The 12725-nt window shown below is 41.2% G+C and overlaps 1 long non-coding RNA gene across 3 annotated transcripts in view; it reads left to right on the top strand.

The window, feature by feature from the left end:
* Window positions 1-12725, top strand: part of LOC111866679 — a 239262-nt gene that overhangs the window by 59238 nt on the left and 167299 nt on the right. Inside the window, exon 3 of one of the 3 annotated variants that reach the window (XR_002843191.2) lies at window positions 3595-3628. The exons of the other annotated variants lie outside the window; for them this stretch is intronic. This is a non-coding gene — a long non-coding RNA (uncharacterized LOC111866679). Of the gene's footprint in view, window positions 1-3594; window positions 3629-12725 lie in introns of those variants that run through there. 3 annotated transcript variants of the gene reach the window in all.

Raw genomic sequence — 12725 nt, 5'->3', positions numbered from 1 at the left:
AAGAAATAGGGTTGCCATAGTACCCAAAATAATATTCCTAAAGAGACCAATGTTTTGAGGGAAAAGTAGCCTGTGAGGATATGTGTAGGGGGGAAACGTTTTGCTTTTTTTTTTTCTTTCTATCGCTCTTCTTCTGCCTTTTTGAAGTGTTCTCACATCAGAAAATGTGTTATTTCTGCTTCACTGGAGTTATGTATTTTGTCTTCCTCCTAGTCATGGCTGTATGATTTAAAAAAACCAGCCTGGCGTTCTTTTCCTTTCTATTTGAGCGACATTATCCTGACGATATAACAGTTCTAATGCAGAAACTCCCACTTGCAGAAGTATTTCAATGTAATTTTCAGCATCATCAGTTTTGTAATGCCGTATACAGTTGCAGCGCGGTCTAAGGCATGAAATCCTTTCGTCTGCTCAAACAATGGGATCGTGGGTTCGAATCCAACTCGATGCATGCGTGTCTGCCGACCTTTATTTTGTGTTTCTGTTGTCCTATGTAGGTGGAGGTCTAGCAACAGGGTTGATCACCCATCCAAGGACTCCCATCGATTGTCTGTAAGAACTCACGGTTCCAGATTAATTCTGATGGAAAACAGGACAGAGCGCCCATTACGAGATGTGACAAAGAGAAGGAGATGTTTTTATGGTTCACTCTACGACGCTGGTTTTAGCTGGATCTAAGCGGCAGACCGTAGGATGAATTGAGAACTATTTGGAAGGAAACGGTCGTGACCTAATAATGGTTCTATCCCGGAATTTATTTTGGGAGACTTAGTAAAAGTATGAGAGACGTGGTAGCGTAATTGTTAGGACATTGTGCTACAAGCCGGAAGGTCACGGGTTCAAGTCCCGATGAGTTCATTGGATTTTTTTCAGTTCCCCTAATCCTTCCAGCTTCACTATGGCCCTGGGGTAGACTCAGCCTCTAACAGAAATCAGTATCAGGAATTAATTAAATAATTTTCGTGGGGTGTAAAGTGCGGCCGGCGCGTAAGGCTGACAAACTTGCCGCCATCTTTGAGTCGATAGTCTAGATAATGTGGGACCCTCAACGTATCACAACCCCAAGGGCCTTCACGGCCTGTTAAGGGATAGCTTTACTTTTTACTTTACTTTTACGAGAGAATTCAGTCAGGTTGGCAGGTGTCACCAAACGCCTCTACAATATTGGTGTACACGTAGAGCGTTACTGCTAAGCCAGTTCTCTCTATCCATTCATTTGTCCTCGAGAGCCGCTTAATCGTTTGTTATTAGCAGAGTTTTAGTGATCTTACTGAACACGTGTCAGCTCTTGTATAATTCGAGGTTCTTAGCCGTGGTTGTGAAGGGTTTATCCTTATGGGATATAAAGTCGTGTGGTACTGTGGACATAACAATCTTTGTTGAAATCGGACAGCAGTAACGGACACTTCACGTGAAGACCTACACGTATTTCTGTTCGCGTCTCCTGCGCAACTCGCCAAACATTTGGTGCAGTGAGAAATGCAGTAGGCTTATACTGAATTTCATAAAGATCCCTCCAGCGGGATTCCACCGAACAGACAGACATGACTTATCAAATAAGATTTCTTTTTACTTTCTACACAGTGAACTGAGATATTTCAGACGGTATAGCGATTGCCTAAAGGTTGGACGGCCTGAGTTCAATCCTCGGAGAGGGCAAAAAGATGTCTGTTTCACAGCTAGGCTCTGAGGCCCACCCATTCTCTTATTCAGTGGGTACCAGGGACTATTTTACCAAGGGGTAAAGCTGCCGGAACGTGAAGCTATCCACTCGTCTCCATCTGACGTCGAGATCATGAACAATGGAACTATATTACATTCCCCTATACATCTTCATGGCGTGGTGCTTAGTTAATTAAACACAGAACACCAGACACTAGGCATTAATGTTGGAAGAGAGTAATTAAACACAGAACACCAACACTGGGCATTAATGTTGGAAGAGAGTAATTAAACACAGAACACCAAACACTGGGCATTAATGTGGGAAGAGAGTACGTAATTAAATAGCGGAATTCCTCAGTATAAGAAAATTTATTTAGGAGGTTATAGGTTGAGAGATACCAAAGGAAAAATTGGTTTAGGGGTGAGAATATGGTACGAGGAGTCTTAAATCACGAGGAACGGAAAGAAAAGCGCGTGCATGTCTGAAAAGGGGGTTGAAAGTGATGGGAGGAGGAGAAGAAATTCCATGAAGAAGAAGAAGGAAGAAGAATAAGGCGGAAGAAAAGAATATTAAAATTCACATCGAGATTCTTGTATTAATATCATCGTATAGAAAGGATAAAATGTGGGAGGGGGAAACCCACATACGTAGGCATGTATTGTGTGTGGCCTGTGGTTTAGGATCAGTTGTGTTTACTTTATTATGGTCCCAGTCCCACTACACAAAGTAACACGATTGAACATATCAAAGAGGAATAGATACCAATGATGAAAGAGGGGATTGAAGACTGGCATGTGAAGTGCCTTGTCTTCAGAAACATAGATACAATGAGAGTGATGGCCAGTAATCATAATTCAACGTGAATTTCTTCTTCTGCTTAATTCAAAGAATTAGACCTTAGATTTCCTGGCTTCCTTTATAGCTCCATTTCTGTCTTTCTGTCGCCCCTTCCAAAATGTCACTGTTCCCCCTTAACATGTGGCCTCTCTCATTGTCTTCCACTTTACTTTGTCTCTCTGTTCTAATTTCTGATCTAAAGACATTTCTTACTCAGTAGGCGTATGTGGAAATACATATATATTATGTACTTTTGTAACTGGGAGCCGGGATATCGCAGTCGGTACAGCGACTGACTGCGGGCTGGATGACGGAGGGGTCGGATTTCGAGCCCCGGTAGGGACAAGATTTGTCCCATCTCCACGTCATCAAGACTGGTTCAGGGGCCCACCCATTCTCCTAATGAATGAGTATCTGGAGCTCTTTCTCCGGCGTTAAGGCGGCCGTGACGTGAAGCTGACAACTCATTTCCAACTAGTGCCGAGGTCAAGAAAACGTGGATCTATACATCCGCTCCCCCATACGCCTTTATGGCGTAGTGCTTAACCAGTTAAGGACAGAGACAACTTTACCTTTATTTTCGTAACCGATTTCACATGCGTACATCCAACGGTTCCATATTTATCACCATGGAACGAAGAGCTAAAGAAAGTTTTCGCATCACAGCCATATTGTTATATCTCAATTTACAAAACATTATTTTCGCTAAAGCTGTCTATTTTTCTAAGGTCTCTTACGATGCACCATCTCAGGACCGTAAATAAAGTCTCTACTGTCGCTCTCATCTTATGACTTCGCTTGTCGGCCATGTTATTATTACTCAGTGTAGGAATTTAAAATATTCTAATTTGAGGTTATAGCGAATGACGTAATAAAAACTCCGTGGGTTTAGTCCACAAGGAAAGTATACCGACCGAGCAACCGCCGCTTGACGGCGAAGTTAGTGCAAACTTTCGCCGATAGAGGGTGTCGAGTGGTCGAGGCAACGAATTACCACACCGTTAATTTCGGTTATCTAGACCGGAGCTGCTACTTTTCCATTTAAATATCTCCTCAGTTATCCTCGCGAGGCTGAGTGGACCCCGTTCTAGACCCACTACTTCTCAGAAAATCCGGTAGCGCCGGAAATCGAACTCGGAACCTCTGGATCTGTAGCCAGGAACTCTGACCATTGGACCACAGAGGCGGTCCGAATGACTGGTACTCTTATCAAATGTCTTGAAAGCTGATTAAATGATTCAAAAGTTATTGTTATTAGTAATTGTAGTAAATTTAAATGTACATAATATACACGTACAGTCTTGAGCTGACACCCAGTGGCATTAAGTTCACACCAAGTTTCTGTGGTCAGCTGATTTGAAAGCTTAAATCGAAAGACACACAGACAACATGGTGATCTCATGGACGGAAAGATGTGCTACGATAATAATCTTTCATTGATTTTTTCTCTAAAATGCTGTAAGTAATTTGATGCAGATATGCTTACCGTATAGAGCCTCTCCTGGGAATTAGGGGAAGGATAAGCCTATATTATAATCCGAGGTTCCTGTAATCCTCTTAAAAAATTCTCGATTGAAATATTTCTTAAGCACTTTCCTACTAAAATGCAAGGCATATGTTACGTGGAAGACTGCAAGTTATTCTCTGACGGAAATAAATTTCATTTTCCAAAAGAAAGAGACGAAAGCGTGGCACCGAGAGGGTTGACGTAGCGGTAACGCTGAACGCTCCTATTCATGACGTCCTCGGTTCTAACCTCAACACGAACACCAGATATTCAGTGTTTTTTCTTTTCTTTTTTCTCAGTCCTTCCAAGGACCACTTCTATCTAAAACCTTTCCACCGAAGAATATTAAATGTGCGATGGCCAGAAATACAAACAACAAACTCCATGGCCTGTAGTCCGCAAGCTAACTATACCGACCGAGCGACCGCCGCTTGTCGACGAAGTTAGTGCCAACTTTTGCGGATAGAGGTGTCACGTGGTCAGCGCAACGGATCCCCACGGCCGTTAATCTAGGTTTTCTAGACCGGAGCCGCTATTTCCTTGAAATAGCTCCTCAATTATCCTCACGAGGTTGAGTGGACCCCGTTCCAGACCCACTACTTCTCAGGAAGTCTGATAGCGCCGGTAATCGAGCCCGGGACCTCTGTATCTGTAGCTGGGGATGACCAGATATAATTAGTAATATAAGGCTATGGAAGAAAACAGGAGATAAACCAATAGAACTTCAGATTAAAAAAGAAGAAAATGAAGTGGATAGGGCACACTGTTAGGAAGGACGAAAAATGCAGTTGAGAGGATTGTGTTGTATTGGAACCTCCAGGGCACGAGGAAGAGAGGAAGACCAAAAGAGATCTGGAGGAGGTCAGTTATGGAAGAGGCACAGAGAGAAGGAAGGACGTGGAGGGTGATGAAGAAGTTGGCAGTGGTCAGAAATCGCTGTTGAAGCTTCGTGGGAGCCCTTTGCCCCTACGTAAGAGACAGTAGGAATTAAGTCAAGTCGAAACCTTTCCAATTTATCAACACTTTAGCATTCAACACTGTGTAGCCCAGATATACACAGCGCCATGAAACCACACAGAAAGAAAATTTCTGGTCAAGACTCACAAAAATGTATGGTCTGCAAGATTGGCATAAAATCATTATATTTCTCTTTGATAGTATAATTGGAGATCTTACTGTTTTTAATTTCTTCTGGACTGAAACCCCCACATTAACTGAGACATCTGAGGTCTCGATGGGGAATGTGGAGGTTACTGTCGTCTGGGATGTGACGTCGTACAGTCCGTTAGAAAGTAACGAACCTTCCTGCATATTGAAGCAGCAGGTTACTCCTGAAAAGTTTGTTCCAGATTACACGGCGTCACTGAGGGGCCTACATTTCTCAGTGTATTATTACGAAGTTAAAATGAAAGAACGCCAGATGGACGGAGAACATGACACGAGTTTGAAGATCTAGGCATAGTTGGGAAGATAATATTAAAGTGGATCTTAATTAAATAGGATTGCGGGGATTGGGCTGAATATATCTCGCTCAGGACAAGGACCAGTAACAGGTTCTTGTGAACATTCGGGTTCTGTAAGTTACTGCGTATTTCTTGACCAGCTGGGAAGTTATTAACTCTTCGAAGTCTCTGTACCATGGAGTTAAACTGTAACACGTGAACGAGGATGCATCATTGTTCAATGGCGTACACCTTTATGTCATCACTAGGAAGTTCCAGGATCCTAAAGAATGCCGTCTTCTGGGATGTGGTACAGTGAAGATCTTGTGTAAACCGACGTTTCGGAACAACGTATACCCTCCATCTTCAGGGTAGAAAAATCCGCGAACGAGGAACCAGTTTGAACAGGTGGCTGCAGACACCTCAATCAGGTTCCTCGCTCGCGGATTTTTCTACCCTGAAGATGGAAGAGATACGTTGCTCCGAAACGTCGGTTTACACAAGATCTACACTGCGCCACATCCCAGAAGACGGTATTATTCATAGTCATCGCAGTGAAAACCTCAAATCTTCAAGAATTTTATTTTAAATATTCTTGCGGTATTCATACGCAGGCTGGAATTTGAGATAAAATTACACAGGAATTGCGACACAAGATAAGATGTGCCCCAGTTCATAGAGCATCCATCATATAGGTAAGGATTGCTGAAATATAAAATTAATGTCACCTTGGCTGGACGCATGTGGCCTCCTAACGCTGCTCTTTACAGCCCTGTTCCACGTTGTCACAAGACGTGATGAATGTATGTTTGACGTAAACATCAACTAGTCATTCAACTGAAATCTCGTTTGATGCATCACAAGAAATATTCACTTCACATTCAGAATTTTTGACATATTTGATTATCCATTCTGCTCCAATTGTGGTATGAGTGGCTGTCTGTAGAAATTACGTTTACATGGGGAAAGCGCCTCTTGTAGTCAGCGCTGGCGCCTCTAATATTGATTAATTCGCCGCGTTTCATAGAATGTCCTATTTTTTAATTTAACATTATCATAAAGTAATACTAATATAATGCCCTTTGAATATCCAACAGGAAGCCTCATCATTCGTTATATAAGCTTTAGCTTAGTCGGTATAGCGACTGACTACGAGCTGGACGACCGAGGGATCTGAGTTCGAGTCCCAATAGGGTCAAGAATTTTCTCCACGTCGTCTAGACCATCCCTGGGGCCCACCCAACCTCCTATCCAGTGGGTACCGGGGGTAAAGCGGCTTGGGCATGAAACTGACCACTCACCTCCAACTTGTATCAAGTTCAAGAAAATATTGATCTATACATCCACTACCTGATACGACTTCAAGGCATTAATTAGTTAAGCACAGGGATAAATTCATCTCTTTTACCTTTACTACTCGTATTAACTTCCTTTGCTTTAGTCCCGTATTCATTTCCAGCCCTACATGTTGTCGAACGATACGTTGGGGACTATGTTCAACGACATCTCACATGAATAACACTCAGAAATATGTAATCGTAGTGAGTTGTTTTTATTCTGAAGGGCCCTCATGATGATGATGTATGGCGCTCGGTTTTGCTGGGTTTTGGGGTTCTGAATAACACAACGTTCCGGATGTGTTTCATAAAATTTGAGTTCTGTAGTTCTTCCCAGATATTCTTGTTTTAAAATACAGTTTAATATTGTCCAATGTAGTCCGAAATTTTCCTAGTTATATCTTGCCTTCAGGTTTTCCTACGAGAAATTTGTATGCATTTCTCATCGCTTCCAAGTATTCTATATTCCCTACCCCTCTCACGCATTTAGGATGGAACTTATATCAATGTAAACTATTCCGGAAGAATTACTAAGGAGGCCGAGCGAGTATCGAACACGACAGTTAGCACCGGAGGCATATCTTTGCTATGAAACCATATCGCTCAGAGATAGAGGAATTATTTATTGAAACTGACAAATTGTGACTCTTATAAATTATGTCACTGGGAAAGCAAAAGCATTATTTTTCAACCAGTAAGTACACCCGCATTTGTCCTCCCCGCATTATTGTACAGATAGATCATCTTCAAACCTTATCAGTGCAGCCAACTGTGCAGTGACAAAGTGCCCTTAAAAGCGGTACTTTTTTCTTTTGTTCTTTATAGAGGTTTGATCCTGTTTGTGTAAATAGCAAATAAATCTTCTTTTTTGCCTTCTTCACACAACACTGGATTGGTTACAACTTACAAGACAACTCAATTCACATTCATTGAATTTCTTCCATTGTTGCTTTACAGTTAATTGTTGATCTAATATTGATGTGTGTATTTACATCACGGGGTGGTGATAACCCACAATTGGGTCGAAACATGTAATAGTTAAAAATATGTATTATGGAATAATGAGCAGTGTATTTTGGGTGACAGAAGGGAGATGGGCAGTACAGGTAGAATGCTAGAGGTAGCCGACTTGAACCTCCAGCGGCCTTATAAATTCTTTCTGCTAGGCGAGTGTACGAAGGAGAGTCAGTGAATAGGTCACAAATGGATATAAATTGTAAAACATATGATATTCGAACACAAAAAAAAAACGTTTATTTCACGACATATCCTCCATCATCATTGATAAACTTGTCTCAGTCACTTCCTCACCTACGTTTCGTCATCTGCGACTTTCGAACGTCCTTGAGAGAATTTCTGAACCCAGTTGTGAATCGTTTTACGCGACAGACACTTCCGACCGTAAACAGGAAACATTTCTCTATTAATATCCTTTACATTAAGTTATTCTGCCACAGAAAACGCACAACAGAACTCTGGTCTCCGGTAGTGTACTCCTCAAAGACGGTCACCATATTGGCCACTGAAACTAGCCTCTGAACATGGGCATGCGCGTCTGCTACTTAGACTGTCATTAAGCTGCAATGTGCTGCTACCTAGTGAATTAATATATTTATATAACCTATTACTACAATTACAGCTGTTTTACTTCCATTTGTGGCCTATTTACTGACTCGTAGTTTATGAAAACAGAGTCATTGCCTTTTTATTAGTTATTCAAACTTGATTTAAAATAATTAAGGTAAGTTTAGGCCATAATGAATCCTAGAAAATCATTTCTAGGCTCATAGAATTGTATTAACGCGTTTAATTTCATCTCGGATCACAAAGATGTCTTAAATTATTTCAGTGTATTCACTTGTAGATCCAAAATTTGGATGTGTCCCAATATACTCTAACTGGTTTGGTTGTACATATATAAATTTAATTATTAATTATAAACTAATTAAAATATAGTCAGGTCTTTATGTAGAGTGCAGAACAATATTCTGCATTACAATCAGTAGTGAATAGATTACTGTTATTAATCACTAAAAAAATATATTTACATATAACGGTGTTGGGACACAAGAACAACCAGTACGTATGAATTTTTATCTGCCATTTTAGAGAAAGCCATGCTCTGCTCCCACACAATAATTTTTTGTTACATTCTGCTACTTAATTCTATAAAACGAAAGGAACTTGACGTATAGATGAAGACATTCAGAAACTCTAATCATATTACACTCTTTGGCATAATATTTTGATGGCCTATGATATTAATCCTCTAAGGTCTAATGTTTACTATCTGTACCACTTGCTTTAACACAATAAAACTGTATACTACCCACATAGTGTGTTTATATGTTCCTCATGATTCTCACATTAAACAGCTATTACTCGTATTTCTGTAAACTCCATTAACCGGTTGGTCTCTGTACCGGTGACGTAATAGGCTTCCTGTGAGGTACGAACTGGTTTCCTGTATATTATACGTATACGCTTTGATGAATTCCAGAACTGAAAGTTTAAGTGTGGTTGAATTAGGTGAATGGGTAGTGAAAAATACTCCACTGGAGACCGAAGTACGGGAAGTTTTTCAAAGAGTGCGGGAATGTAAACATGTAAAACAACATTACCATTTCTGAAATTCTCGAGCACAGAATATTACTCCCACGTATGCTGCAAATACTTTCCTTCCCTCTGAATAAGACTTTGTTATAATTTGCTTCTTCTTAATAACACCCAAGGAATTCTCTAAAACATCGTTAGTTGTCTCCTTATACTGCAGAAAGACATTGCAGTACTTTCCAGCAGATGTTATGGTCTGTAGAGGAGTGTATTTCTGTTCGGTTTCGAATGAGTTCAGGTTTTTTTTATTGCTAGTGGGGTGGGACTAAGTCCCTTGTACTGCGGCCACTTCTGGCCTATTGTATCAGCCCCAGATGATAGGTGAGGGTGATTGTGGAGCAATTGGTGGAATGAAGATTGGCAGGGGATACCGAAGTACTCTGAGGAGCAATTGGTGGAATGAACTTTGTCCACCACAAATCCCACTTGACCAGACCCGGGATCGAGCCCGGGCCGCCGCGGTGGAAAGCCAGCGACTAACCGCTTGAGCTATGGCGCGGCCAGAGTTCAGGTTTAGTGTTGTGTCATCTTAGGCGTTACTAGACTAAAGGAGGCAACTAAGCAATTTCGTGGATACGAAAGAAGCATTGCAGAATTGACAGCTTCTGATTTATGTCGTGGAGCTCAGGTCGAATCTTGGCTCGGATCCCGACTATCCTGAGATTGTACATGGTTTAACCCAATCATTCCAGATGAATGTCAGGTTAGTAGCTTGCAATAGGCGACGACCGCTTCCTTTCACAACTTTTCCAATTCGCCTTCCATCAGTGATCTACCACTCGACACTATGTATCCTGAGCTACTGACAGCGTCATTAAGTACGCTACAAATTGCGACAAATATAATAGAGCACTATGATTTTGCCTGTGGTTCTGTATGGGTGTGGAACTTGGTCTCTCATACTAAGGGAGAAACACAGAATGTGATGAAGCAACATGAAAATGAGGAAGTAGACAGGTAAAGGTGAAGCTGCTCCTGTGTTTAACTAATTAAGCGCTACGCCATGATGGCTTATGGAGGAGTGAATGTATAGATTCATGTTTTCTTGACCGTGACACTAGTTGGAGGTGAGTGATCAGTTTCACGCCCCGGCCACTTTACCCCCGGGCGAAAGAGCCCCCAGTACCCATTGGATAGGAGACTGTGTAGGCCCCAAAGCTGGTCTGGTCGATGTGGAGAAGAGAAAACTCTTGACCCTACAGGGACTCGAACTCCGGCTTCTTGGTCGTCCAGCCCATAGATAATATTAAAATTTGCGTTAAAGAAAGAGAGGGAGAGGGTATATATTGGATTAATCTGGCTCTGGATCAGAGCCAGTGGCAGCCTCTTTTGAACACGGTAATGACTCTTCTGATTCCATACAAGTTTGACGGTTTTTAGTAGCTGAGCGACTATCAGCTTTTCAGAGAGGACTCTGCTCCATGGAGTTACCGAGTAGATTGGGATAGTAATAACTTCCTGGAATTTTCAGTTCTGCTTGTTCGAATGTCGGCTGAAACACCGGCTGTCTTGTCTGGTGTCTTTCGTGATTTTCCTTAGTCTCTGCAGGCAACTTCTTTGATATTACCTGATTAGAGCACGGTCACCTCCTTCCAAATAATTTTAATTTCTTCCTTGATTAGTCTTAACTTTCGACGCTGTGTGGTCCAGCTACTAACAGCGTCTAGCATACTCCGTGTTTCCTCCCCACAAACATTCAGTTAGGTGTGTTGACCACTTAGCTTCTTAGTTAGCTAGTTAGTTATTTACGTATTTAGTTAATTAGCCAGTTATTTACATAGTTAGTTACTTACCTGGTTAGTTAGCTAGTTAGTTATTTGCGTATTTAGTTAATTAGCCAGTTATTTACATAGTTAGTTACTTACCTGGTTAGTTAGCTAGTTAGTCATTTATGTATTTAATTGATTACTTAGTTAATTAGCCAGTTGTTTAGTTAGTTACTTAGTTATTTACATAGTTACTTAGCTGGTTAGTTAGCTAGTTAGTTATTTACGTAGTTAGCTAGTTACTTAGTTGCTTCTTTAGTTAGTTACTTAGTTCTTTACCTAGTTACTTACTTACCTGGTTAGTTATCTAGTTACGTATTTAGTTAATTACTTAGTTAATTCGCTAGTTATTTACGTATTTGGTTGAGTACTTAGTTAATTAGCAAGTTGTTTAGTTAGTTAATTAGCTGGTTAGTTACTTAGCTGGTTAGTTAGCTAGTTACTTACTTAATTACCTAGTTATTTAGTTAGTTACTTAGTTGTTTGCATAGATAGTTGCTTAGGTGGTTAGTTAGCTAGTTACTTAGTTAATTGGCTAGTTATTGTTTAGTTATTTAGCTGGTTAGTTAGTTACTTAGCTAGTTACTAAGTTATTTACATAGTTAGCTAGTTACTTAGTTAATTGGCTAGTTATTGTTTAGTTATTTAGCTGGTTAGTTAGTTACTTAGTTAGCTAGTTAGTCAGTTATTTACATAGTTAGCTAGTTACTTGGTTAGTTAGGCCTTGCCATAGCTCAGGCGGTTAGTCGCCGGCTTCCCACCGCCGTTTCCCAGATTCGAGCCCAGGTCACGTCATGTGGGATTTGTGGTTGACAAAGTTGAATTGGGGCACGTCTCCACCGAGTACTTCAGCTTCTCCTGCCAATTCTCATTCCACCGACTGCTCTACATTCATCATCATCTGTCATATGGGGCTGGTACAATAGGCCAATTAGTGGCCGACGTACCGAGTGGACTCAGTCTCACCCCACCCCAAGAAACTAAAAGACAAAAACTACTTGGTTTGTTAGTTAACTAGTTACTGAGTTATGTACATAGTTACTTGACTAGTTACGTACTTGGTTACTTAGCTAAGTAGTTAGCTATGTCTTGAAGCGTGTTTCGTTGAATCCTTCTCACAGTACGGCGTTTCTGCATTGTAAGAGGAGAAAACAAAGCGGAGTGCAGGACGTGGAAGAGAGTGCTCGCGCCCGCGTCCGCCTCCTTCAATTGTCTCCGTCCTCCCCGTAGTCGCCTCCATCTTGGCGTCTCGTAATGTGTTGTGGCAAGACTGCTATACGACTTCGCCTGCCAGCAATTATGCGGGTTGCTCCAAACACGGGGCATGCGGATAGGCGATTCTCCCGGGCATTTCTCTCGCTTCCCTGGCTACCGAGCAGAAACAGCGTTTTCACTCCTCTTGGGACAGTGGTAACTATATGTACCGCTCGCTTACTTTGAAGTTAGCAGGACATTGCATCTGCAGCACGTATTTGTGTTTCTTTTTTACGGACTTTACACGACGATGTCAGTATTATTATTATTATTATTATTATTATTATTATTATTATTATTATT

Source organism: Cryptotermes secundus, unplaced genomic scaffold, assembly GCF_002891405.2.
Source record: "Cryptotermes secundus unplaced genomic scaffold, Csec_1.0 scaffold66, whole genome shotgun sequence".
Lineage (NCBI taxonomy): Eukaryota > Metazoa > Arthropoda > Insecta > Blattodea > Kalotermitidae > Cryptotermes > Cryptotermes secundus.
This window is presented reverse-complemented; position numbering and strand designations above follow the sequence as displayed.